Genomic DNA, 27,350 nt, shown 5'->3' with positions numbered 1-27,350 from the left:
TGAACAGCTCACTGGGGACCCACAGAGAGCTGCAGGGTGAGCCAGTGTGAGGGTGTGGGGGTGACCTGGGCCTGGTCCCCCAGAACCGATCTCCTGAGGAGAGGGATTGGGCAGCCCACAGCACAGTACCTTCCAGAACACTTGAAATTAAAACTAGCCTCATCAGAGCCCAAAGGCATCAATTCTCTGGCCTCTTGCAGTAGAATTCTGGCCACTCAGATCCTAAGAAGGCCCATTATGAACAAGGGCTCTGGGGACCCTGGGATGGAAAGGCACGGTCCCTGTCACCAAAGGGTTTCCGGACTCATGGGCAACCTTCATGAGAGGCTGTTACATGGTGGTGATGCTATAGAGAAAAATAAAGCAGGAAAGGTGGGGGTGCGATGGGGTATGGTTTTAAATCAGGTGGTCTCATCTAGTCATTAAAATAGTCCTCATTTGACAGTGGAAGAAACTGAGACTCTGACAGGTTAAGTAACTTGTCCAAGGTCAGACTGTGAGGAAGGGAGGAGCTAGGATCCGAACCAGAATCTTCTGAAGGGGGAGCTTTGTTCTTAACTACGGGGCAACCATGAGTCCGGATGACCCCACAGCAGACAGAAAGCCATCTGGACAGAGGTTCCGGCAAGGAAACTAACAGATCGAAGAGTTCTGTTTATTCTGTGCGATCAGGAAGGCTTCATGTAGGAGGTGGCAGCGCTTGAGGCTCACAGGGGAGAGGTCCCTGCTGCCCCCATCAGAAGCTGCATTGGGCCTGGTGGAGGGTGCCAGTGCAGGCTGAGGCTGCCTCTGTTTCCCTGCTGGCCAGCCTTCCCTCTGCCTGGAGGGACCGCCACATTCTGTCAGCCAACCCCTGCCTTCCGGAGCCGACTTGGCTTGGGAGGCGAACAGAGATGAGAGGTCCCTCCCTGTGCCAGTCTGTGCCGGGCCCACAGCCAGCCCCAGGCTGTGGCTCCTCCTGGTTGCCTGCACACAGCAGAGGAACCCCCAGCCCTGAGCTCTGGGCGTCAGCCTGTTGGCCCAGCCGAAAGGCTGCCGGGGGAAGTTTGGCTGAAAAAAACGTAGAGTTGAGGGAACTGATTTTTTTTTTTCAGCCACAGAGTCGTAAACATAAACTAGAAGATGCATCCCTTCCTTCACGGGAGACCATCAAAAACACAGTACAAGTTTATGGAGGGAATGTGTCTTTCTTACACGAGATATTTTCCCCCAAACACTTGGCAGGTGAAACCACTCCATTCCAGAGGTAAGCTATCAAGTGGAAGAGGGAGGGCAGGGGGGAGGAAGAGAGAACCCCGGGTTTCATGAAGTCCTAGTCAGGAAGGGGGTGCTGTCCCCTCATTTCTCGCTCCCCTGGAGACCCAGTGCCATCTGAGATGAGCTCAGGGACCCACAGTCAACCTTGGGCGGCCAAGAGCATAGGCTGGGACGTCACCTCCCACTAATGTTTAAGTGCGGGTCCCCCTGGGCGGCCCCTCTGTGCCGGGCCCTGTGTGGAAGCTGAGCACGGGCAGATCGGTCCTGATCCTCAGCCTGGAGGAGCCAGCCAGCCAGCCAGTGGGACAGGAGACGTTTAGGCGACTCATGCCGACCATAGGGAAATGAATTAGGAGCATGTAGATGTCTTCTCTGCCCGCCTCCTGTCTTTTCTTCTCTCCCCGAGCACTCCAGGGCCCCTGGCTAGGCACTAGCCAACAACTGGTCAGCACGGCTCTCCCTCTGGGTTGCTGAAACAGGGCCTTCTGTGGCAGCAGCGGTGCCCGGAATTTGGTTGCCCAGAACCAAATGCAAGCAATCCCCTCTAGCGGAAACCAGTTATGGCTCGGCCGCACTTAGGGGTGAACAGTTCTACGCAAACTCGGCGTCCACCTCAAGCACCAGTCTTTTCCCCCTTTTCCTGTTTTCTTTTTTCAAGTTTATTTATTTATCTTTTGAGAGAGAGAAAGAGCAGGGGAGGGGCAGCGAGCCAGAGAGACAGAATCCCACATAGACTCTGCGATGTCAGCGAGAAGCCCAGCACGGGGCTCGAACTCACGAACCGTGAGATCATGACCTGAGCCGAGATCAACAGTTGGACGCTTAACCGACTGAGCCACCCAGGTGCCCCTTTCCCACTTTTTTTCTGATGACACCGGTGCCCGTAGGGCTCATGAGCAAGTGCGACCCGGGAGGGCAGAGAGGGTTGAACACCCTTCCGGGACAACCCCCGACCCATGGGGGATGGGAGCCAGTGGATAGATAACTGTTCCAGCCTTCGATCTTATAGGCAAAGGGTTCCGGAGGACCCAGGAAGATAGAGCCCGCTTGCCGCCTATCTTGGCTTCTCTGCTAATGCTCCTTTAGACCCCTCTCTCTCCCTCCCTACTCCCTCCTTCCTGCTTCTAGACTCATCCCAAATCTACCACCATTACCCAAGTCCCGGTCTCGAGTTTTGCTTTCAAGGAAAAGCCTCTCCAACTCCCACTTCCATACCCCCCAACCTACAGTATCTCTGGCCTGCCAAGCACCTGGAAAATTGCTCAAGATGTATACATTCTCAGGGCCAAGGAGCAGAGCCCAGAGTCAGCAGGGCGGGGGGAGGGGAGAGGACAGGGCCCCTCCTCCTGGAAGCCATCCCTGCCCCCTCTGTAACTTGGCCACAGACAGCGAGGCTTGGGGCCCGGTGGACTTGGGGTAGGGCTCAGCTCCACCACCACCATGTGACCTCTGAGAGCCTTGCTTTCCTGGCTGTAAAGTGAGGACAATGCCACCTCCTGAAAGCATTGTAAAAGCTACAGGAGGGCGTGTGGGGAAGCAGAAGCACGATCCAGGCTGAACACGTGAACCACTGTTTGTATGAGTCTCGTCTCCCTAAACAGACTGCCGATTCCTTGAAGGCGAGGGCCTTCTTGATCTTTCCCCGTCTCCCCCACAGCACCAGCGTGCAGCTCTCATTGAAAACTCTCTGGGCAGACTGGGGATGGGTCCTAGGCTCCTCTCAGACCAGCCATGCCCAGGGGCCGGATGACGGGGGCTGACTTTGAGCATGCCCTGGGCTGCACGGGGCTGGCCTGGCCACCTGCCTGGTGCCAGCAGGAAGACAAGTGGCCTTCCTAAGCTAAGAATGGAGGGGGGGTGGGGGTGGCTGGCAGGAACCTCGGAGAAGTGGCACTAGCTGGTGCAGCCAACCCCCCCCCCCAAAAAAATTCCAGGATGACACTGTTGGGGGCTTTCATCAGCCCTGAGCTCTCTTTGAGTAAAGGGAAAAAATTGGCTTCCACTCTGAGCCCAACTGCATCCGACATCTGGCAGCTCAAAGTGAAGTGACTCATGCAATCCTTAGATACAAGGAAGTGGGGGGAGGAGAGGGAGAAGGAGGAGAAGAAAATCCTCGCGGAGGGAGGGCAGGCAGGCAGGCGAAGCCACCCCAGACAAAAGAAACAGCAGCCAGAGGGGAGAACAAAGGCTGGTCCCACGCCCAGGTGGCTTACAATGGGTTGCCCAGCCTTTGTTGAGCTCACCCAGCTCGTGCCAGAGGTTCTGACTCTGAGTGTTGCCGCCCCGGGGGTGGGGAGGGTGGGGGGGGAGGGGGGAGGAAGAGGCACAAATTCTGAGCAACCCAGGCAGAATAAAAAACGATGCTACAGAGAGTGAGCAGACTGTCCGTAGAGGCAGACAGAAGCTGGATGAGCCCTGGTGGGAGTGTGTGAAAGGCTCTGGCCTAATAACCGCATGTGCTTGTCTGACCCTGAGATGATCCATCAAGGGCTTGGGAGGGGACCGGCCTTGGGGGTGGGGGATGAAGTCACGAAGATTAAGAGGCACCTAATCTCATGCCTAAAAGCCTGGCCATCTGACTCCAGGGGCAGACGCCATCCCTCTGTCCATACAGGTGACAAGGGCAGGCAGGAGAGGGGTGGCGGGGCCCCGCGGCGGCTTCCCCCATAGACCAGGGCTTGGTGGCCTTCTCTTCTCCACCCTGATTGCTCTGGGATGAGGCTCATCCCCTCAGGGAGCTCAGAGCGTGGCAGAGAAGCAGGCCTGTTGAAGGGTAGAGGGAGAAAGCCCGCTTTCGCACAGTCCCATTAATTTCATCAGAACAGGCAGGCCAAGAGCCGCTCGAGGAAGCGAGTGGTCAGGAGGTGCAGGCAACCTTGAGAGAATTCTTGGAGGAAGTAGAGCCCAGAGCTGGTTCCTCCCACATGCTTGGAGATCGACAAGATTTCCTGCCTGCCGCCGCTCCCCTGGGAGAGCCACGCACCCGCAGAGGGAAGTGTGGAGGCGGGAGAGCTGCCCCCCTCTGAGTGAAGCACAACGTCCTCCAAGGGCCACCGGGAGACACACACACTGTATGGGGCCTTAGGGGCACGGGCTCAGCAATGAGATCCTGAGCTTATGTGCCAGCTTCCCACCCACAGTCAGATGATCATGGGCGAGTTAAGGAACCTTCCCACACCTCAGTGTCCTCATCTATAAAATGGGAATATAATAGTATCTACTCCTCGAGTTCTTATGAGCAGTAAATGAGTAACCTATGTGAAGTGCTCAAATGGTCACACCCGGCTTATCACAGGGGTCCGGCGTTACTCAGGTTTAATGTTCCAATGGTCCTGTTGTGAGGACCCAGGCCCCTCTGTCTATTTGCCTCCAGGTTCCTCAAGGTCAGGGCTTTGGAGGCCCCTGAAGGTACAGAATGTGTGCTTGAGAACCATATCACGAATGTACATTTGATTGTTTCGTAAGTCTCTTGAGCCCCGAGGACTCTCAGGGACAACCGGAAAGGAAGGGACCAGGAATGTGGAGCGCGAGGCATCCCAGAGAGGTTCCTGCGTAGTTGGGGTGCTTGGTAAGCCCTGGGGGAGGGGCTACTGCCGAGAGCAGAGCAGCTTTGGCCACATCGGGACTCTTTCACCGTCAAGGAGATTTGAGAAAATGACATCAAGGGACAGGCAGGCCCTGTCTTTCTCCTCAGGTTTCAGAGTCCCTCGGTCCCTTGGCTGGGTCAGACCCCCAGGCTGCTACATCTGCCTTGCTATGGATCTGGACTGGAGGAGAAGTTCGGGGTGCTTCTAGGGAGGGGGCCTGGCCAGGAGGTTCCAGGAATCATACTACAGGAGACGCTTTTACTTGGAGATGCTCTGAGGACAGGTATTCTGGTTTTGGTCTGTTTCCTTCCCGATACTCTCCTCCCCCCACCAGTGACCAGAATGGGGCCTGTCGGTGGTGGCTGCTCTATCGAATGAATGAACGAATGAGTGAACAAGCGAATGAATGAACGAATCAGCAAGTGAGTGAATGGGAGCCAGAGTTATCAGGCAGAGCTTGCCCAAGGGACGCTCCCCGCGATTTCCCAGAAAAGCCCATATTCTTGGAACCCTCCCACCACCCCGCAGTCCCTGCCCAGCTGCAGCCCAGTCTCTGCCCCTACCCCTCCCGGCTCCCACCCCTGCGGGCAGCCCAAAGCAGCCCCTAGCAGACTTGCATGCAAGCCCAGGGAGGGGAGCCGACTTGCCAGCTCTTTGCTGTCATTAGCTGTCAGGTGTCAGGTAATAGCTCCTGTGGAGAGCCAGCTGCCTTCCCAGAGGAGTTTCACTGCAGCCCGGGAGGGGGCAGGCCGACCTCTGCAGCCTTCTTGCTGGCTGTGCTGCTCCTACGACCAGGGGTGGGTCTCTCCCGCACTCTGAGGTCTCCTGCGGGACAGGCTGCAGGAGGCCTGTCCATTCCTGGCCCCTCCTGGCCCTACCCCTACCTGGCCCAGGCCACTCCTGGGCAAGGAGGAAGGCAGATGGGGAAACTGAGGCTCAAGCCAGGCACATGCCTTACGCCAGATCAAATATCCAGCTGCCTTCTGTCTGTCTCACCCACTAGGTGGGTGAGGTATAGCCGGGCAGACAGAATGCACAAGAGTGTGTAGCCAAGGATACAAGTGGCACCGACAGGCCCCTCAGGTCACAGTGTTGATCCCAAAGGTCAAGGGGCCAGAAGTAAGAGGGGAAGAGACAGCCCCTCCCTCCTGTAGTTAGGGGGTCCACCACCCAGGAGAAGCCTGAGGGTAGCTACTCGCTCTCCAAAGAGCTGTGTCAAGGGTTAATTGCTTCCAACCAGGGTGACCAACTCGGTTCAGTTCGCCTGAGACTGTCCTGGCTTTAGCACCAAAAGTCCCACGTACCAGGAAACAGCTCTGACAAACCGGGACAGCCGGTCATCCCACTCCCAACTGGCCCCGCCTGTGCCCTCCCAGCTGAGCACAGCCTGGGCTCCAATCTCAAGGGCTCCTCAGTTACCTATCCCACCTCTGCAGGGCTGGGGCCTCCCTGGGAACGGCCCTGGTCTCCTTTGAGAGCCCCCAGAGGCCTCCCACGACAGAAAGCTCCCTCCGTTTCTGGGCCCGGCTCCAGTAGAAGGCTGTAACTGGCCTGCCACACTGTCCCGTCAGGAACCTCCGCGGCCATAATGCGACACTGACAAATGGGACTTCTCAGATAGCCCTCCCCAGAAGACGGACGCAAGCGCAGGCCTCCGGCCCCCGAGGGGGCAGGCCCGGGGCCAGGGTGTAAGTACCCAGCCAGGCTCAGGCTGCCCTGTGGCCCCCTCCTGTGCTGGCTCGGGGCCGGTCCAGCAGGGGCAAGGATCTCTAATTGGGTCACCCCCACCTCTCCCCTCACCATCACCCTTCCACCCGCAATAGCGTTTCAGCTGCAATTAAGAATTTCAAGTTGCAATTAAAAATTAATTGGCAACCGTGGGTTGTTTATGTCTCTCGGACCTCTGTCACCCGGGGGCTGGAGGGACAGAGTGTGGAGGAGGGAGGACAGGTGAGGGGAGGAGGATTTTCAGAGCAGTTAGCCATGGAAGGAGGGGCCCTCTGAGCCGGCCTGGGTTGAGTTGGAGCAGATTTCTCCTGGAGGCAGAAAGGAATGAATCAACAAGTTGGCCCTGGATTCTTGGAGAGCCCCAGGGCATGGGGTCCGTGGGTGGAAGAGAGGCGTGAAGAGAGGAGTGAAAAGGCGCTGGTGGCAGAGGCAGGACCGAGGTAAAAGTCAGGGTGGCCTGGTTCACGGCTGCTTCCTCAAGTCCCTGGCTGCCCCTCCCCAGGCACTGACAGCCAGCAGGGTGGGCAAGGAAGTGGGGCCAGGTTGGTCGGCCTTCTTAGAGCCCACTGAGGGCACTGGATACAGGGTGGGAAGTATGGAAACTTCCAGTATTATCCACCCTCTGAAATGGCCCACAGGCTCTCTGGCCCCACATCTTGCTGGCCAGGCCCAAGGGCGAGGTTCTGCCTGATGCTCTGAGGCAGAGAGATGGTGAGCTCACACTCCTCTGTCTCCTGCCAGGGCTTGGCCTGACCGTGATACCTGTACTTTGAGATGAAGGCATTCCTCCTGCTCAGTTCCCTACAGAGGTCGAAGTCCCTTTAGTGCTGTTTTATCTTAGCCTCTGCTTTCAGAGGGCCTCTCTCCCCTCTGTATCTCTCCTTCTCAAGGTGTGCTGCCCTTTCCAGGTCCAGGGTTCCCTCTGCCTCCAAGAAACTACCTCTAATTCCTACAGGCCATCACCTCCTCTGAGATTCAGAGCCCTTCCTGGCTACGGCCCTCTGTGGACCCGGATTCTATCCTGTCTGTATCACTAATAAACCGGGCTGTGTGAGGCTAGTCTCCCCCAGGACTTGGCGAGGGCAGGTCCTGGGTTCTCTTCTACTCCATGATGTAGAAATTTGGCCCAACTGCCCTAGAAGCAAAAAGGCGGTCAATAAAGCAAATTCTAGACGCCAGATCTAGACGCCAAAGCCTCAGAAAGAGTGAGCCATAGTAAAGTCTGAGGTGGGGACCAAAGAGATTGTTGACCTCTTAGAGAACATCCGTGACTGCTTCTTTCCCATTGAAGTTGTGTGCAGAATAGTGCAAAAGCACATACATGCCCATCCCTGCTTACAGGTGTCTGTGCCTGTAGAACTGGATACCATGCTCTATCACATTCTCAAAGGTGTCAGTGCATTAGTTAGGATTTGCATTCAGCTGCTAGTAACGGAAACAATGGCTTAACCAAATTAGACATTCATTCTCTCTCAAAAGAGAAGATTGGATGTAAGCAGTTCATGTTGGTGTGGCAGTCACATGATTATCAGGAATCTGGGTTCTTTCTATATTTTGACCCAGCATCCTTAGCATGCAGCATTAATCTTCAAGGGCCCAAAATGGCTGCTTGAGCTCCAACCATCACCTCCACATTCCAAGCAAGAAGCAGAAGTCAGGAAAATAGGATAAAAGGGCATGTGTTATCTGTCTACCTTTGTCTTAAGGAGTATTCTTGAAAGTCCACCCTTACAATTTCTGTTTCTATATCACTGGGTGACCTCTAGCTGCAAGGGAGGCCGGGAACTGTCTTTTAGCTGGGCATCTTGCTACCTGGAATAAAACTGAGGTTCTACTACTAAGAAAAAAGGGAGAGGGGCGCCTGGGTGGCTCAGTCAGTTGAGCGTCTGACTTTGGCCCAGGTCATGATCTCACGGTTCGTGAGCTCGAGCCCCACGTCAGGCTCCGTGTGGACAGCTCGGAGCCTGGAGCCTGCTTCGGATTCTGTGTCTCCCTCTCTCTCTGAGCCTCCTCCGCTTGCACTCTGTCTCTCTCTTTCTCTCTCAAAAATAAATATTTAAAAAAATGTTTTAAGAGAAAGGAAAAAAGGAAGAGAGTGTCGACAGCCAGCCACCACAACAAGCCAGAAAAGCCCCCAAACGTTGAGTTCGGCTGGTCTGGGTCAAGACGTTGTCTCTTCCAGGAAGGACAGGGGCCCCACGCAGTCCCAGGCCTGCCCCTGAGCCACCACCTCCCGGTCCCACTAGAGAGTGGGAGGCCAAAGGTCACTTGAGCAGGTGCCTGTAGAGTTGCCTCTTGGCTGGAGTTTATGGTTCCACTGGAGGGAGTTGGCAGGAGGAGGACTGGCCGGGTGAAGCCTGGGCCCGAGATGGGGAGACAGACCAGGGACTTAATTATATTTCATCTTCTATTGCTGTTTCCTCGTGCGTCTAAATTGCTGGCCTCCACATAAGTCTTCTAGAAGGTGGTGGGCACCACGACACCCCCTTCCCCAGCTCTTTTCTAATGAAACACCTTTGCCAGCCTCTAGCTCCTGCTAGGAGAGGAACAGGATGCTGCCCAGAGCCTACAATCCACCCTGCTGTTTTAATTAGGAAAGAGGCATCTTCTGAGGATGTCCACAGCGAGGCTGGTAATGAGGGAGCAAACTAACTGCTTGCTCTTTCAAAACTGATTTGGATACCTTGGAAGGGGCTGCCTTGGCCAGTGCTGTTTAGAGCCTCATTAGTGAACTTGTTGTGAGCACTTGGGATGTATCAGGCAGGGGCGAGGCGATGGGGAAGATGGATGCCCCCCACCACGCACACACAAGTAATTATCAATGTGATAGGGGTCGTGAAAGAGAATGCAGGTTAGAAGGGGGCCAGCCGTTCGAGCAGAAGGCCCAGTAAGAAGTCCCAAGGCGCAGAGGTGGGGGCTGAGAAGCAGCAAGGACGCTGGTGTGACTGGAACAGAGTGAGGGAAGAGGGACAGGAAGGGGGATCAGGTTGGTAACGGGAGAGAGGTCGTCAAGGGCCTAGGAGACCACAGTGAGGACACAGGGTGCTGAGCTGGCCGCAGTGTGGCGAGGAGGCTGGGGCAGGCAAGGGTGGGAGCAGGGAGACCAGCTGGGAGAATATTATAACGATCACAGGAGGTAGTGAATGTTTTGGTCAAAGCTGTCAGGTACATTTGATTTAAAAACAACAACAACAACAACAACAACAACAAACTCAGAACGGTCTAAGCACGGAAAAAGGAATTTACTGGCTCACATAAAGGTGTAGGTTTCAGGTATAGTTGGATCAGGGGCTCACCCGGGGTCATCAAGAATCCATATGCTTTTCTCTGTGCCACCTCCCTTGTGGTACAAGGGAGTCCTCAGCAGTTTCCAGTTTACATTCTACCAGCTTAGCGATTGTAGTGGAGACCCCCTTTCCGTGGTTCCAGCACATGTCCCAGAGCAGGGTCTCATTGGCCTGGGATGGATCACGTGGCCCCCACTGTGACTCTGATTGGCTAAAGCCTGGCTGATGTGCCCATCCTTAGAATCGTGGGGGTGAGGTCAACCCTACCCAGACCTCACAGGTGGAAAGAAGGGAAGTTTCAGAAAAGGAAAAGATGGTGTGGTTTCCAGTAGAAGGGGAGGCCAACGCAGGGAGAGCAAGAACAAGTATGCTTTGCATATAGCACACACAGAGCAGAGCAGGCTGGGTGCACAGCCATTGTCTGATGACCGAAACGGAGGGAGACGGGAGGAAAGGAAAAGAGGGAGGAAGATTCAGACCTAAGAGGACTTGTTCCAAAGGGAGATTAAAGGGGGAAAAAAAGCCATTAGGGAAGGCTTCCTGGAAGGGGAGGGACTGGTTCAGGGGCAGAAGAGGACAGGTATATTTGGGCAGGGAAGGGGTAGACAGAGCCATTGCCCTGGGTAGGCGCAGAGCCTCGCGGGTTAACTGCAGCGGGAAGACACTGAGTAAGTAGCAAGGGTGAGTCTGCACGTGCCTACCCGATGCCCTTGGAATATGTCCCACCAACTGCCTCCCTGGCCACCTTTCTATTTGTGAAGCAGTCATCACGCCCCATGTTAGACACGGCTGCTGTTCCAAATGGATTATTGCAAATGATTTAATCACCCACATTAGCACTCTCTGGCTCCCACGTGGGGGCCCCAGAGTTGCTCTCCTCTCACGTCGGCCTGGCACAAGCTTTTCTGAAGGGGCTGCTGCCCAAATCGCTACAATTCAGGCAGGCTGCTAGTGCATGAAACGGTCTCCAAAGTACAGTGCCTGCCCCCAGTGGGGGGGTGGGGGGACACAAAAGAACCCACCGGCATGTGGGAAGGCAGTATTAGAGCTTCTATTTACATTCGATTTTTAAAAATTTTTTTTCAACGTTTTTTTATTTATTTTTGCGACAGAGAGAGACAGAGCATGAACGGGGGAGGGGCAGAGAGAGAGGGAGACACAGAATCGGAAACAGGCTCCAGGCTCTGAGCCATCAGCCCAGAGCCTGATGCGGGGCTCGAACTCACGGACCGCGAGATCGTGACCTGGCTGAAGTCGGACGCTTAACCGACTGCGCCACCCAGGCGCCCCTACATTTGATTTTTAAACTCATCCTTTCGAAATCGCCGTTTTGTAGATGTTTTCTAACATACAGAGCATATTAGCACAGAAACAGACACATGGAATTTACAAATGAATTAATATCGCTCTCTACGAGAGGGGTCCTTAAATTTTTTACTGACAGAAGTGGGCTGTCAAAAATGTTTCGGGGCCACTAGCGTAGCCAGTAATAGCTGACAATTGTACAGAACTTGCCACGTTCTAGGTGCCGTGCTCATTTGTTCCTCGTAACAGCCTACTTTATAGATAAGGAAACTAGAGTGTGGGAAGGTTAAGTAACTTTCCGAAGGCCGCTCAGCCTGGAAGATATATGGCTAGCTCGGGTTGCTCCCTGGTGGTCCGGATTAGAATCCATAATGCCTGCCTGATAAGACTGGGGTCGTGGGACAGGAAGCGGGGCGGGGGGGGATCCAAGATTATTGAGTTCATCCTTTGCTTCTGACAGGATGGCTCCTCCCCAAACAGAGATCAGCGGCCGGGGTCCCAAAGGAGCGCCCCAGCCCCAGCCCCAGCCCGGTCCTACTTCTCACGGTTCTCCTTTGCCAGCCCATCTGTCTCATCCTCGCTGCCCCATTGCAGTTCAGCCCATTTCTCTCCTTTTCCCCTCTTGGAAAATGGAGAGCAGATGATCACTTTTGTTGGGCAGGGCAGGGAAGGCTGGCTGGTGCCTGGAACATTGTCCTCTTAGAAGACATCCAAATGCAGAAGAGAGGAGGAGAAAGGCCAAAGGGAATGAGAGAATCCTGGAGCGTAGTGATGGAGGGACTGAGAGGTATGTCCACGGGCAGCAGGAGCAAGAGAGGCACGTGGGACCCAGAAGACAGGGGGGAGCCCAGCAAGCTACCATCTAGAAGACTTGAGTCCTCACCTCCAATCTGGGGACCGAGGGTGGGGACTGCAGGGCTGATCTGTCCCCCCGAGAGCACAGGCAGCAGGAGCCAAGCAGAGTGCCAGAGACCTCTGAGAAAAGCTGTCAAAGGGATGAGACTCCTGTCCCCAAACCTTTTCTACCCCAAGCCCTCCTGCCTCCAATTAAATTCCGCGGCCCCCGCCGCCCCACCCCCGCCCCGCTGAGTCAGGAGGGCAGTGTTGGGACCAGCTGTGACGCGGTGAGCCCCAGAGCCTGCAGGACCATGACGATGGCACGCATATGCACAGAGGCTAATGTTTCCTGACACTCACCATGTGTCAGCCTCAGAGCTAGCCGCTTGTCACCTCATTCAGCCTTCCCAAGCTATGAGGCACATCCCCACTTCCAGAGCCACGGAGGGTTTAGAGGCTAAGGACGTTGCCCAAGGTGAGAGTTGGCCGGTGGTGAGCAAGGATCTGCACCCAGCCTGGAACGGGGTTGCACCCGGGATCTGGACCCCACAGCTCCTTCTCCTAAGGATTACCTTCCACTGCTCCTAGCAGGCTGTCCCTGTGCCCCTGGAACCCCGCTTCAAGGCAAGTCAGTTCCTAGAGACTTTCCCTTCTGACAGCAGCTCCAGGCTGAACTCTGAACACGGTCACACAAGGAACCATGAGCCTGGTCACAGACCCCGCCCCCCCCCAGACCTGGTCACACACTAGGGATGGAAGTCCACATTCAAAACAATGGCCAGTGCCACCATGTGTTCAGCAGGTCCTTGCTGCTGGGCTCCTGGGAGCTATCCTCAGATCACGGTCTCCTCGGTAAGCATTTGGGACATTTGGACCGACAAGGGAACATTGGGAGTCTGGTTGGAGGCTTGGGATCCAGAAGGGGTTCTTCCAGTGGTCACGCTCCGGATTTTGGAAGACAGGCCCCGGCAGGTGCACCACGCAGGTGTCCAGCAGGTAGGGTGGCCAAGCTGGGGCAGAGCTGCCCAGAGTCTGAAGCTTCTGTGATGGCGTGGAGGGGAGGGCCATGTCTGTCCGACTAATTCACCAGCCCTGCCTACTGGGAACCTAGCCCACTTGACAGGGAAGAGAAGGGTCCCAAGAGCTCTTCCCCAGGAACACTGGGCAGGTCTAGCAGAGTGAGGTACCCTCCTGGGCTCCCACAGAGAATCACCTTTTCCTCGCTGGCTTCCTGCTAGCCTGAGCCTTCCCAGAGAGAATCTTCCTTAATCACCCTCCAGCACACCCTCAGATGCCACCCCCCCCCCCCCACCCTGCAGCATGGAACTCCCTCCCAGGGACCTCTAGAAGGAGGGAGTGGAGCAGGGATACCACAGCCTGTTTTCCAGATGAGGTATCTTGGGTCCAGAGAGGGAAAGTAGTCATCAAGTTCCCTCCATACCTCCCAGGAAGCCTTCCTGATGCCTTGGATCCTCTCAGAGCTCTCTAGCCCCCACCCACAGGCATTGAGGACCCAGGGCTTCTCCAAAACAGCTTCTCTGTCCCTCACCATGGGTCTGACCCCAATTCCCCTCCCACTATCGAGATCAGGCTCATCTCCCACCTGGAGTGGATGGGGTTGTTAAAGCTCTGTGTGACCTTGGGCAAGTTACTTGCCTCTCTGTGCCATTCTCTCATGGGAAATTAGAACAGCAAAAGTGCTCACCTCACAGGCTTGCTGTGTGAGTTACATCTGGTGATGCATATAAAGCAGCTTATAAGTGAGTGGGATCCAACAAAGCACCTGGGACAAAGCCTGGCCTTAGGAGAAGGTCAATTCAGCAGACTTCCAGTCCTTACCCTCAGCCTACTAGCTTCTCTACACTCCAATTGGTAAGAGGTGGGGTGGGGTGTCCTTGCCTGGCCAAGGGATCCCTAAACCCCAATCCTTTATCCCCCTTGAATCCTCAGACCCACCCCCTCTTGCCTGCCAGCTCATTCCAGCCGTTTCTCCACTCTGCCTCCTCCCACCACGCGCCTTTGCTCTTGTAGTTGTTGGTTTAATGTGCACAATACAATTAAAGCACAATGGCTTTCCCATCAAACCCCCAACAACTTCCCACCCCACCTCGGCATCACTGGGCCCCATTCACTCCTTCCCTCAGGGACCGTGGAGTTTAATTTCAGGAAATAATTCCCTGAATAACTCTCCTCCACGGAGCCTCGCACACACCCCAGAGACCCCTTGGAAGTTAAGATAGGGTTTTGTCAGACAAGAAGCCCCAGGAATCAGGGTCAGAGCCGGTGAGAGAAGGAGTCGTCAGTCAAGAAATTTCTTCTGCGTAGCTCATTGTCTTGATGAACGTTTTCTCCAAAACAGAACCTGAGACCAGGACTCGAGAGCAGAAAGTTTGATGGTGTAGGACAGCAAGCAGGGAGAGGGGACCAGCCAGCATACAGAATGCCCTCAAGGTCTCTCTGGTGGAGAGTACGGCTCCATCCCGCCTTGACCCCTGAGGAGCCCAAGGATCCTCTCCAGAACCGTCCACCTGAAAAGCGGGGACTGGAGCCATTACCCACAGGCTCCCATTCCCCATCGGCTGAGGATTGTCACGGGGTGTTAGTTCCCCTGCACTTTTGGCTTGCGTTTGTTCACGGGCCAAGTGGGCTCTCCTGGCATGGGACAAGGGGTGTGCTTGAGGAGGGACACTTCCAAGACAGGGCGAACCCAAACTTGCCCAGAAGCATCTACCACGGCTCTGGCTGAAACGAGCAATGAGCAGAGAGAAGGTTGTGCCAAGCAGGGAGACATCCATCACTCTAGGTGTTGCCTGCCTGCTTAGGTTTAAGTGGCTTCATTTTGTTAGAGATCCTACAAGAGTGGAGATCACAGGCTTTCTCCGTTGGAACCATCCTGCACATTCACGCCAACATTTATATTCTATAAATATTTCTCAGGCCCAGGCCCTGTGTTGGGAGCTGGAGACATGCAGGTGAGTCAGGCATGGGCCCTTCCAGCAAAGACTTCCCAGGCTAGGGAAGGAGGTAGACCTACCCTTAGGCAATGCCTTAGAGGCTTGGGAAGTGGGAGCATAGAGGAGGGAGTGAGCTTGGAGGAGTCAGGGGGGCTTCGCAGGGGAGGTGCTATCTGAATTGGGCATTGAAGGATGAGTAAGAGTTCACCAAGCTGAGAGAAGTAGGCGAAGGTTGTCCAGGTCTGGGGCCTGCCCACGGCACACCATGTAGGCCGTTAGCAGAGCACCTTACTAAAATCCATGTCAGCTCCTTTAAGAGCTCCTGCCCAGCTCCGCCTGCCCCTCCCCCACCAGCATGACCTGGGTTGGGCCTTTAGGACCTGAGCCACCCTCCCTGGGCCCCTTTCAGACACCTGGGTCCTGCCTATGCCTCGACCTCCCAGGGCCTCCATCTTGGCCTATGTCAGATCCCACCTCCCTCACCTAGTTACCAGGCCTCCCTGGTGCCACCTTGCATCTCACCGGGTCTCTAATGCCACCAGCCCGTGAACCTAGTGTGGAGCCAAAAGGTCTAGGAGCTGGAGTCCTGGGGTGCACACCCTGGATTTGGATCCTGAAGCTACAGCTGCAGAGTGGGGGGCAAAGAGCCTTCCTCTGTGAGCCTCGTTCCCACGGGCTGCTCGGTGAGCGTTACAGGAGCGAACTGAGGTGCGTGAAGCACCTTTGGCACAAGCAGGGTGAGGTGAGGCGAGTGTCATGGTCAAGCGGATTGTTACTTGCATGGGGAGATTGGGAAGGGGCTACCGGCCAGCTCAATGGACGACAGGAGCTGTGGACTCTACCCAGCCCACCAGGGAACTTACCAGGACTGCTGGGTGTGGGGCCGGAACCCAGTGCTGGGTACCAGGAGGCCAGGCTGGAAAGGACCCCAGAGACACTGTCCCGGTGGCCAGGAGGAAGGCTTGGGGTGGATTTCCTACAGCAGCGAATTCTTCTAGGAGCTACTGGCAAACTCTCTGTATTAGCATGAGAATGGGGCACCAGCTGGGATCAGGAGGGTCCAGAGGTATTTGTATTCCAAAGAGCTCCCTCTGTAGCCTCAAAGTCAGTGCTGTCAGAGCTGGGAGGCCAGGCTGGGATCCAGAGGCCACTGAGAGGAAGGGGAGAGAGGCACCTTCCAGAAGGGAGCCGCCCTGGGCTCCGGGGCCTCTGCTGTCCTCCCTTCCCAGGCCTTTGCCAGGTCTCTCTCTGGTTGGCCCGAGGGCCCCACAAATCCAGCCCAAACTATTCTTACCTCCCACCCCCCATAGTGAACCTCATTTGTGTGTGTGTGTGGGGGGGGGCGGTGTTCTTTCACTTGAAAAAACATATTCCATATAAGCACTTTGATTTGTTTTTGGCCTCGAACTTTTATTTCTTTGCCATTTTAATCCTGTACCATTAAAGGGAGGAGTTTGAGGTCTCTATGTTTACCACAAGGGAGGCTGGAATTCTTTGAAGTTGAGAAACACTGCCCAAGGAGATTCACCACCACAACCATACTAATAGCAGACACGAGGTAGCATTTGCCCCACGCAAGGCATTATGCTAAGCCGGTTACCTACACGGTTTTATTTTAAACCTCATGACAACCCTGTACCGTTACAATCCCCATTTCACAGATGAGACGACTGAGGCTTAGAGGAGTAAAGTGACTTGCCCAGGATCACAAAACTAGTCAGCGGCAAAAGGGACCCAAGTGGCACGCCCCCAGCACCCCCCCCCCCCCCCCGCCCAGGCTGCCTCTCTGAAAAGCAGTAGCACTAAGTGGGCATGGGGACGTCAGGCACCAGAATAGGGGTGGGCACTATTCCAGGCGATCCCTCAGGCCCCTCTCCACTGATCCTGCCCTGGAGGTGCCAGCTGCCAGGGAGGACCGGCTGGCATCAGGCTAAGAGATGCTTTCTGAGCCTTGTATGCAGCACTGGGGCTCGGAGCCCATAGTTAGGGTCTCTACACAGGACTGAGTTTGAGGACGTTTCCAGGGGAAGGGCAGAGGAGTGTTCCCAGCTCACGGTACAGTGTTGAGTGCCATCCACAAGAAAGAATCCTGGGTACTGGGTCTGCCCGGTAAGGATGTTCTTTATCTGTCTGCCCAGCTTCTCTCTCTCCTCTGTGTTCTTGTTCAGACACTCCTGACGCCTCCTCCCTACCTCCTCCCTTTCCCCTCCTCCCTGCCTGCTGAAAGCCAAGAGCACATGATGAGGGCTGGCTAGGGCCAATGAACAGAAGAAGGTGGCAGGCCCCTGCCAGGAGCCGTGGGAGGCCAGCCCGTGACCCCCCAACTGACTCTTCTCTGTGAAAGCTATGACTTGATTCCCTTCCATCAGGGTTCCATCATACAAACCAGAAGCTCCCATATCTGACTTTGTCACTTCCTCATCCAAGGGGTCCCAGGATCCCAGTGTGGTCTAGGAGATCCTGACCACTCCTTCCATATTGGGTAGGAGTACTAGGGGTGAGACCAACAAGAAGTGCTAATGGGGAGGGGGGGTCCAGGCACAGGGCAGTCCCTGTGGTCTGGCATCCCGTGAGAGCCATGGCTGCCCAAGCCCCACTGTAGACCAGGGAACAAGGTCTTCATCTGAGCCCAGAGAGGCTGAGGTAGGGGTGGGGGCAGGCTGGGGGCTGGGTGGGGAGGGGGCCCTGGGCAGGAGTGGCCTTGCCAGGATTTTCATCTGCGCCTCATTATCCTCTCCCTCTTCTGGAGAAGGTAATTAAGGCTTCCTCCCACCCAAGGCTAAAGGCTGGCTTCCCCCCAAGGCCTAGCTCACATAGAAAGCTAATAATGAGTGCTCTCCAAAGCCCAGGGAGGGGGTAGGCGCCCAGCCCGGGCTGTGCCCCCACCCCCACGACAGGCATTCAGGAGGCCGGTTTGAAGGTCCCCCATTAGTGCTCAGGAAGCTGAGCGGGGGGACGTCCAGCTGTCCAGGGCATCCCGATGGCCAAAAGTGGAGCCGTGTTGTCCCTGGTCCTGAGGAGGGTGGGCAAAGGGGAGGGTGACAGCAGGTCCTGGAGGTGATGGGGAGCCACTGAAAGTTGAGGAGCAGCAAGTACCAAGAATAGGCCATGGGAACAGTGTCATGGGGTGGAGGGGGGCAGGGTACAGCAATGTCAGGAGCCTGTTCTGGTCCCTGACCTCCAAACAGGGGAGATGGTTCTTAGAGCTCGGCCTGAGGGGATCGGGCCGGGGATAATGTAGAGGCTGGTGCCACACCTTTGGCTATGCCATTGTCTGTGCCACCTGGCCCCAGGCAGCAAGCTACCCTGACACGAGACATGGTACGGTAGGAATCAGCCACACCTCTTTGAGCCTCAGTTTCGTCATCTCTGAAATGGGATAATGACGATGCCTACCTCGTGGGCTAGAGAGCATTAAAGGACATAATGTGTGTGTCAGAACAGATCTGCTCAAGGTTGCCACCGGTTTCTTCCAGCCAAAGACAGGTTCCCTGCCTTCTGAGGGGCTCTCAAAGCCTGGAAATGAGCACATTTAATAGGACGGTGTCAGGCCAACCTCCAACTTCCAAGTGTAAGCATCTTGGCCCAGAGCAGTTACTCAATTACCCTTAATCTTCCTGATGATATGAGCTGGGCCAGACATTGCAGAGCCCCAAACCCAAGTCCCCGAAGCCCGATCTACCAGCTGCCCAGCCCCAGGCCCCCTTCCTACAATCCTCAGGTGACTTGGGTGGGAGTGTGGCCAGCTCAGGACAGCTTTTCCCTCCTGCCCAAAACTGCCTCCTTGTGCCAGTGGGTCAGGCTGGCAGGCCGGAAGAGAAAATGTTTTGGGCCACGGAGACCTGGTTTTAAATTCCACCATTAGCGCTTGGCTGTGGGCCTGGAAGGCCCTTCTCAACCTGTCAGTCCCCTCTGGGCACCCTTATTAGTCAGGAACAGCTGCCTCCAGCAGCGGTTTTATTGGATCCCTCCTAACCAGCACACCTCTGGGGAGGGGCAGGTTTGGATGGTGGGGATCAGAGCGGAGGGCATTGGTCTCGTGGGGCAGGAAGGGAAGCCGAGAACGTTGAGCACTGACAACCACCCGGGATGGGCACAGATCTCAAAAGCCAAACACACCAGGGCCCTGCCTCACAGCTGGCGTTTGGGTTGAACGTGTGCACACACGCACACGTGCATGCACGTGCACACACGTGTGCACATGCACACATGCACACCAAGGAAACTGACTACTTCTAGGCGAGACCCTACACCCATCAGAGAAGGGGCAGAGCATGGGAGGCTGAGAGGCTGGTAACCCAGGCAGTAACCTCACTCAGCTATGGACTCTCTCTTTCTGGAAAATGGGGAGGTTTTCTCACATCCTGCTCCCAGAACTGATGTGAGTACCACACAGGTCAGAGCCCCGGGACTAGAGGACTGAGCTGTCTGAGGACTGAGCTGTGACCACTTCCCTGGGGAAGCCGGCTCACTTTGGTGTGGTTAAATCACGTGACTGGAAGGACAGGGAACGGAGAAGGGCTGCATCAAAGGTGCTGGAAGCCTGCCCTTCTGCTCTGAGGTGAGACAGGCCCCGGGGGTGGCACAAGGGACACCGGGGCGGAAATACAGGTTTGTTTTCTTTTTCTTTTTTTCATCCAAGCACCATGGTTTCAAGCAGATGCTGCCACAAGGTGTCACTAAAGGCCCAGAGAAGTTTACTGACTTGCCCAAGGTCACACAGGCCTTCTGATGCCCAGCCCTGGAGGTGTCTCACCGGACCCAGAGTGGAGCTGCCCTCCATCTGAGGTTGGGTAGGGGAGCTGACACTGCTGGCTGGTTGACCCAAGCCCTTTCATAACCCCTCTCTCCCCAGCCACCTTCAGTGACTGGTGTAGAGATGGCCATGTGACCCACTTCTGGTTAAGGAGATGCAAGTAAAGCGCTGGGTGGGGCTTCCGGGTGCTCTTTTTTAAAGGTGCAGAACTGGCATTCCTTTTAGCCTTTCCATCTCCTTTCTGCCTGGAATGTAGACAGAGGTCTGGAGCTGCTGCAGCCATCCTGCTATTATGAGGCAACGAACATGAAGACAAAGACTTTCACACTAAAGTTGGCAGAGGGGAGCCTGGGGCCCAGAGCTTCCACACAAGCCATGGACTGCCCACTCCTGAACTGCTTGCTGTATGGAACAAATACCTTCCCGCCCCCTTTGTGTCTTAGGACAGTGTTTTTTAGGTTATCTCTTATAGCCATATGCATCCTTAATTGTTATACCACCCTCCCCCAGTTAGAAATGCTGAGCCTATGCAGAAAAGGATCTCTCGGGGTGACTGGGTGACTCAGTCAGTTAAGCGTCTGACTCTTGATTTCAGCTCAGGTCATGATCTCACAGTCGCGAGATTGAGTCCCGCATCGGGCTCCGCACTGAATGTGGAGCCTGCTTAAGATTCTCTCCCTCTTTCCCTCTGCCCCCTCCCCTGCTCACATGTACATTCTCTCTCTCTCTCTCTAAGAAATTAAAAAAAAAAAAAGGATCTCTTTCCCCTGACCTTGGTACTTGCAAGGGAGGTCGGGTCACTGAACTTCCAATGCACTGTGAGTCCAAGACCCTCTGGGAGCAGGAAGTGCCCTGGAAATAAGGCTGAGTGTTGACCATCGGTAACTTCACTAACAGACTAAGGTCAGGACTCACCCCCCTGTATGGTGCCCGCACACCTCTTATTCCCTGCTCTCTCTCCCAGCTCCGCCAGCCTCCCTGCAGCCTCCCGTTTATTCTTCGCCATCTCTTCCAAGAAATCACTGCTGCCCCCTTCCCTGCCGCCATCCTCCCTGCAATGTGGATTAGACATTTCTCCTTTGTGCCCCCACAATACCCTGGGCCCCTCTTAGCACTGCATTTACCACCCAAAGGTAGAATGTGGCATGGGTGTGTTAGCCTCCCTCATTGGACTAGGTGTCTTTTTATCTCAATGTGCTGGTACAATGTAGGTGTTCATCGTTCAGCGAGCCATCGTTAATTTGCTCATTCATTTGTTCCAAAGATGTGGAGCTCTCTGAAAGATCCCAATGCCACGTGGAGCAGCTCTGTGGTGTCAAGCTGTCACAGGACTTAGGGCATCCTTGCATAGGGATCCCCGGGAGCAATCCCCAAAGCCTGGACTCGGGTGGGTTCTTCCAGCTTGGGCCTAGCTTCACAGAGCAGGGAGGGGATTCAAGCCTGGAGCCAACACAGCAAAGCAGATTCTTTGTGGCCATTCTGCCCACACCCCCATTCAGCCCTGCTATCTGGTGAGGAAGGAGAGTCAAGGTGAGTATGAGGCAGACCCCCCCCCCCCATTGCCTAGACTCTGGAGCTGGAGGGCCGGTCATGGGGGTACCTCGCAGAGCTGATGATTATAATCACCCACTCCAGGACTCAGATTTGGAAGCTGGGGATCCTAGAGGGGGCAGGGGCAGGAGACATCCCCTCTGGTTGCACCCATCTAGTCTTGAAGGCTTACTGGAGAGGGAAGCCCTTTAAGGGCCCACTGATGGGTCCCCTCATCAGTAGGGACTTACCCCCACTTCTTCTTCTGCACCAATAAATCTTTCCTCTGCACTTCCCCTGCCCTCATTCCCTTGTTCCCTTTCCCTCCCTCAATAAACATTACCCAAGTGCCAGTTGGGCACTCAGCATTTCAAAACCAGAACGGTGGGGCCCATTGATGTAGAGGTCCCCAGTGCTCCACTGGCCCTCCAGGCTGTCTCGGCCTCGGGCAGCCCCTCTGGTCTCAGGTGCCAACCTTTTGGGGCCTTTCTGCCCTGGCGCAACTCTCTCTGGCATTTGAGAAAAGCTCAAGCCCCACACCCAATGGGGAGGTGCCCAACCTGGCCCTCCTGCTTTGATGGAGGACAGGGGACAGCAGGATGCCAAATGCAGTGCCCCGAGACCTGTGTCCCAAGCCTAGAGTGGGTATACTCTGTTACAACACACAAGTAAGTAAGCCCTGTCATTGCCAAATAACCCTGTCTGGCAGGAATTGTTACTATCTTCTTACATTTACATCTGCAAAGGTATCAAAACTGACACAAGAAGAAATAGAAAGTAGGGATGCTCCCAAAACTCCCCCCAAAACTTGAATTTGTAATCAAAACTCTTCTCACAAACCTCCAGGCCCAGATGATTTTGCTGGTGAACTCTACCTAACATTTAAGAAAAATAGATATACCTTATCACGCAGCCTTCTCGGTAATAGGAAAAGGTGGATTTCTCTCTGCGTCCTTTTACAAGCTCGGCATAATCTTGACATCTCAACCCCCACATCTGTCAAGTGGGGACAACAACAGGTAGCACCTATCTCAGAGGTAGGGAGGAGAATTAGGATTAACAATTAGGGTTAAGGGAGTTGTATGCATAACCCTTGGCACGATCCCTGGCACCTACCTAGCACGTGCTCAGTGAATGGTAATTGTTTCAGCCAGGACTGAAACCATGGCCTATGTCTTACTTGCCCCACGCTGAGTCCAGAACAGCATCCCTTAGACAGAGAAAGGAGAAGATCACTGGGGAGCGACCGTGAACGGGGCTGCCGTCAAACTTGACCTCATTCAACCCTCACAAGAATGCTTCGGGGTAGGTGGATCCATCTCATTTTACAGGTAGGAAAGCTGAGGCTCAGAGAATCTATGACATCGCGTAAAGTCAAAGCCAGGCCCATCTGAAGATAAAGCCCGTGATTCTCTGACCCTTACTAATTAGGCAGGCGTACTAACCAAGCAGACCACAGCAGTAGGGCTCTCTGACCTTGAGCTAAGCCGTCAATGGACTTAAGGGTCCCTACCTAGAAAATGGGCAGATGAGCTGCTCTCTTGGTTGTTGAAAAACAGATTAGGCACACTGATTCTCCCAGAAGACCTCTGCCACGTCCGTCTAAAAAGTTCCCGTGAACCAGCCCACCTGGGCCCATGGTAGACTCACCCTCGCAAACCAGGGCCTTCCCCCACCCCAGGTCCCGCCTGCCCCAGCCCTCACATGTACTGCCCAGGACATGGGGAGATGGGTCGCCCTCGTGGATACGACGTTTTTATGGCACAAGTAAGACGTGAATACATTCTCATCGTGATAAAGTCGACCAATTCAGAAGCACATCGTATCGTAAGGGAACATGCCCCCTCCACCCCCCCTTCACACCACTCCTCTATCCAGAGATGAGCCCTGTTCAAACAACAGGACAGATCCCCTTCCGGATCTACTTCCGGATCATTTAGGCTCATATACATTTAGGATCTACTTCCGGATCATTTAGGCTCATATACATTTCTATGCATACACACATATCAGTACCAGGTTGTTTTTTTACAAGACTGCAATCATCCTGTATGTATTGTTTGGCAACTTGCTTTCTTCACTTCACAATCCCACGTGCTATTTTTAGCTTCTCTATTTCCTGAAGGATTTGAGGAGGTTTACCAGAGTCCCAGAGGGTGGGGTGCAGAGCCACGGAGAGAACGTGAGTGTTAGGATGATGCTGACCCGGATTGATACCCCAGCTCTGCCACCTGTATCTGGCTGACCTGTGACCAGTCCCTAAACTCTCTAATAACAGTAGTTACCTCCTAGGGTCAGTGTGACTTTGCAGGAGCCAACAAAGAGGGTTTTCAACTGTTTATGCTCCCCAGCCTCCCTGGGGCTTTGAGAACAAAGATCTGGAGGCCAGAGGTGGGCCCAATGGTCCTTAGAGGACCAGGGTCCTCAGATTCCAGGGTCTCTAGGCCTCCCCACTTCTCCAGCCATAGCGATGTTCTCGGGGTAGGGCCAGGTCTCCTGCTCCTCTGTATCCATGGCCGTGGCAGTTATGACATCAGCCTGGCTCTGTTTTCCCTAAGCAGGAAAAGCAAGCTGAGCTTAATAAGTATGTGCTGATGTTCTTTGAATAATTCCACGATCCATTCCTTCACTTCTGAAACTTATTGGAACTCTCTTCTCCCTATTTGGAAAATGGGGAGACTGAGGACAGGGACAATCAAGGGCTTCTGGACCTCTAGATGTCATCTGGCCCAGCCTCCTCATCTGACATAGTAAACAGGCCCCAAAAGGAAGAAAGTAACTGCCACACAGGCGGTTCTGGCACAGAGTTAGTGTGATAAACATGTGCTATGGTTGGGGCCAGATAGTGCATTAATTCTCACTGGGCCCTGTGAGGCAGGTACTGTGGTTTCCCATTTCACAGGACAGAAAGCTTAGGTCACCTCTTCAAGGGAATACCACGAACAGGAGCCAGAGTTAGAGCTCTATGTGTGTCTCACCAACCGGCTCTCCGGGGCTACCATCTACGTGGGATGCCCACTCTGCCTCCTAAGCACCCTGCCTCATCCTCCTGGCGTGTTCCGTGAACTGCGGCTCCCCGAGGAAGCCTCTCCTGGCCCCGCAGCTGGCTCTGCCCACTCTGCTGTGGCCCGCTGCTCTCTCTTGACCTGCAGAACACCTGAGCTCCCTGATCCGGTGTTGAGTCTGTCTGCTCCTCCCCGACCGTAGTCCTCAAGGACAAGGCTCTAGTTTCAGTTCATCTCTGCACCCCCATGCCCAGCACAGGGCTTGGCACGGAGTAAGCAAATGTAAATATTTGTGGAAGGAAAGGAAGGAGGAAGGACTTCCAGAGCTCATGCTCTTTCATCCATCCCACAGGTTTTGCTTGACCAAGTCAAGGTCAAGAGACAGAACCCCATGCCCCAAGGTTTTATACCAAATATGATCTGCTTCCCCCTCTCTTAGTCACTGCCCCTTCCCCTTCTTCCCAGTCTCCCTCTCCCAGTGGCTGGTGCCCCACCCCCCGCCCGCCACTGCCAAGGGCAGCAGGCCTGCCACACCACCCACGGCTCCCAGGAACTGCCCTGCCAATCTCCCTCCCATGAGGGCCCAGGCCTCAGGAAGGGCTCCCTCACCAGGCCACTTGCCTTGAACAGGTGACAGAGCCGCGACCACAGACCAGTTGCAGGGGTGGGGCGGTTAGAGGCCAGCCTTGCCTAGACCTTCAAAGCAACTGAGAAAGTGCCACCTCCTCCATCGGGGCCACCCTCTTGCTCACCGGGAGCTCTCCAGGTCCACGTTCCCTCTGCAAAGTGGGTAGGGGGCTGGGGAGACTCCCGGTGTTTGTCAGCCAGAGTACTGTAGTTGGGAGGATTGCGTTTCCATGGATACAAGCCATGGGAGCTGCTGGGAGAGGGGGCCATGGTGTACACAGACAGATCCACACGGATCTGCAAGAAAAGTAGCAACAGATTTGCTGAGTCATTGGCCCCACATATTTATAGTCTCTGGCAAAGGCAGACCTGCCTATCAGAGGCTAATAATACTGCAGCAGCGTGTTAATTGCAAAGAGGGAGTCTTCAAGCATCCATTCAGACACCCGAGACCGCTGCTTGAATAAAGAGTGGGGCCCTCACAATGAGAGCCGGCATGTATGCGTGTTAAGGAGTGTGTGTGTGTGTGTGTGTGTGTGTGTGCAGGTACATGGAACTCAGCTCTGGCAGACTAAGAAAGCTCAAGTATCACATCAACAAGTCTGAATCCACCCCGTGGCAGTGTTACAAAGCAGTCTTCAATCACCTAAAGATGTCTAGGACTCAGCCCACGTGAAGAGGGGGACGGGAGAGGAGAGGAAGCTGACGGCTATCTCTCTCTCAAGGATGGGGGACAGAATGCTGCTCTACTGCCCGGGACCTTCAACCCACAACCCACGGGCAACCATGGTCTTCTAGCTCTGGGTAGTCGGGCAGTTAGAAGAAAGGGAAAACGCAACCCCTGCCTTCTGGGAGGTCAGCCCAGTGGGCCACTCGTCCCCCGCCCAGGCCACACGGGGGCCCTAATTCAGGAAGCAGAGTCAAGGACAATGGGCGCCCAGGAGCCCGGGTGCCATCTTGAATAAACACCGAAGGGCCAAACTCAACTCCAGAGGAGTCTTTGCATCCTTGCCTCAGGGAGCCAGCAAACCCCCTAGCTCCGAATCAGGCCAATTGATTGTCTCCTACAACTCCCATCAGGACGACGTGGCCCCGTCCCTAAAGCATTCCCTGCAGCAGCATTAGTTATAAACATAACATGTTCCTGCCCACCGCCTCTGCCACTCTGGGACCCCCACAGGGACTGGGGCCATACACTCCCAGCACCTGGCAGAGTAGCCCTCAGTGGAGACTTACAGTCGAGAAAACAAATCCCTCTGCTTCCTCGAAGGCAGTTCTCAGGTCCCCCTGGGTCTTCTGAACTCCAAGTCACATACTCCTCTGGCACGGGTTCTGGTCTCCTCCCTGGCTCTGCTCCTCTGCGGGTGTGCTCCTTCTGACACTGCGCCCCTACTGGATGCAGAGGGCAGGGGATGGGGCCCTGATCCCTCATCCCAACCTATGGCCCATATGGCCCCCAGCAGCGCTAAGACAAGGATTGCTGGGTCCACATTTGCCTTTGCTTCAGCTGGAACACGGCCCCCTGGCCTCTTCCCTTGGCTCAGTCTAAGAGGACAGAAGCCATACTCTCCCTCCAGAATTCTGACAGCAGAGGGGTGGTGGCCTCCACGGCCCCACGACCCCTCCATGGTCCCCACAGAGGACCAGCAGAGCAGGGCTGTTCAGGGAGGAAGGTAAGAGGTTCACCGCTGGGCCTCAGTCCTCCCACTGCAAACCCCCAAACGGCACAACACAATCGTTCGTGACTGAGTTCCCAGTATTCTAAGGAAGGGAGGCAGGCGGGGAGGGAGAAGGGCGGGGGCCGCCAAGACAGGGCCATTCTTTCAGTTCTCATTTCTCTTCAGGAGAAGGTTGACTCAAGAGCTATTATTAATAGTAAATTAAATAGTGTGGTTATTCTGAATAATAAAGAGCTCTCCTCTTCCAAGTTTTCACTGTCCTCTCTCCAGGGAAATACCTGCTGTGGCCCGAGATGTGGCATCCGGTGATGGGCATTTGGAGGGCAAAGCTGATGTCCCCATCATGCTCAGTCACAGGCTCAAGCCCCCAAGGATGCCTCCTCCACCCCAGCTTTGGATGTGGGACAAGACAGGTTCAGATGTCCCCGGTGCCCTTCCTGATCCCACTCCGGAGCCTGGTCTGTGCTCGCCTGAGGGTGGGAGCCTGGTCGGTGGAGTGTCCCGGCTGACAGAAGGTGGCTGTGTCACCGGAGGGCGGGGCAACCTTGGGCAAGTGCGAACTGGTCAGTTCCCTCATCTGTAAAATGGGGATAAGAATAGGAGAAAGTTAATATACATAAAGGGCCTCTAACTCTGCTGGGTACTTAGCAAGCACAATGCAAAGGTTTATTGAATAAACAGGACTGCCAGGATCTTTGTAGGGCAGAGCCCAAGATCCAAGACTGCAGGTGGCGAGGCCTTTGGGATCGAAATTATGGTGAAAGTCTCCTCAACAGACACAAGCCCCGGCTGAGTGTT

At 54.9% G+C, this 27,350-nt stretch overlaps 1 long non-coding RNA gene across 1 annotated transcript; it reads right to left on the bottom strand.

Annotated features, from left to right (window-relative positions):
• Window positions 1–15,823: 15,823 nt before the first annotated feature.
• Window positions 15,824–26,582, bottom strand: LOC121041969 (uncharacterized). Its single transcript, XR_005795937.1, has 3 exons — window positions 26,110–26,582; window positions 18,352–18,471; window positions 15,824–16,105 (listed from the first exon to the last, which is right to left on the bottom strand). It is a non-coding gene; the product is annotated as an uncharacterized LOC121041969 (long non-coding RNA).
• Between the last annotated feature and the right edge of the window lie 768 nt (window positions 26,583–27,350).

This window comes from Herpailurus yagouaroundi, unplaced genomic scaffold (genome assembly GCF_014898765.1).
Source record: "Herpailurus yagouaroundi ecotype Mexico unplaced genomic scaffold, PumYag 184, whole genome shotgun sequence".
NCBI classification, from domain to species: Eukaryota; Metazoa; Chordata; class Mammalia; order Carnivora; family Felidae; genus Herpailurus; species Herpailurus yagouaroundi.
The sequence above is the reverse complement of the archived record's forward strand: the minus strand, read 5'-3'. Positions and strand labels throughout refer to the sequence as shown.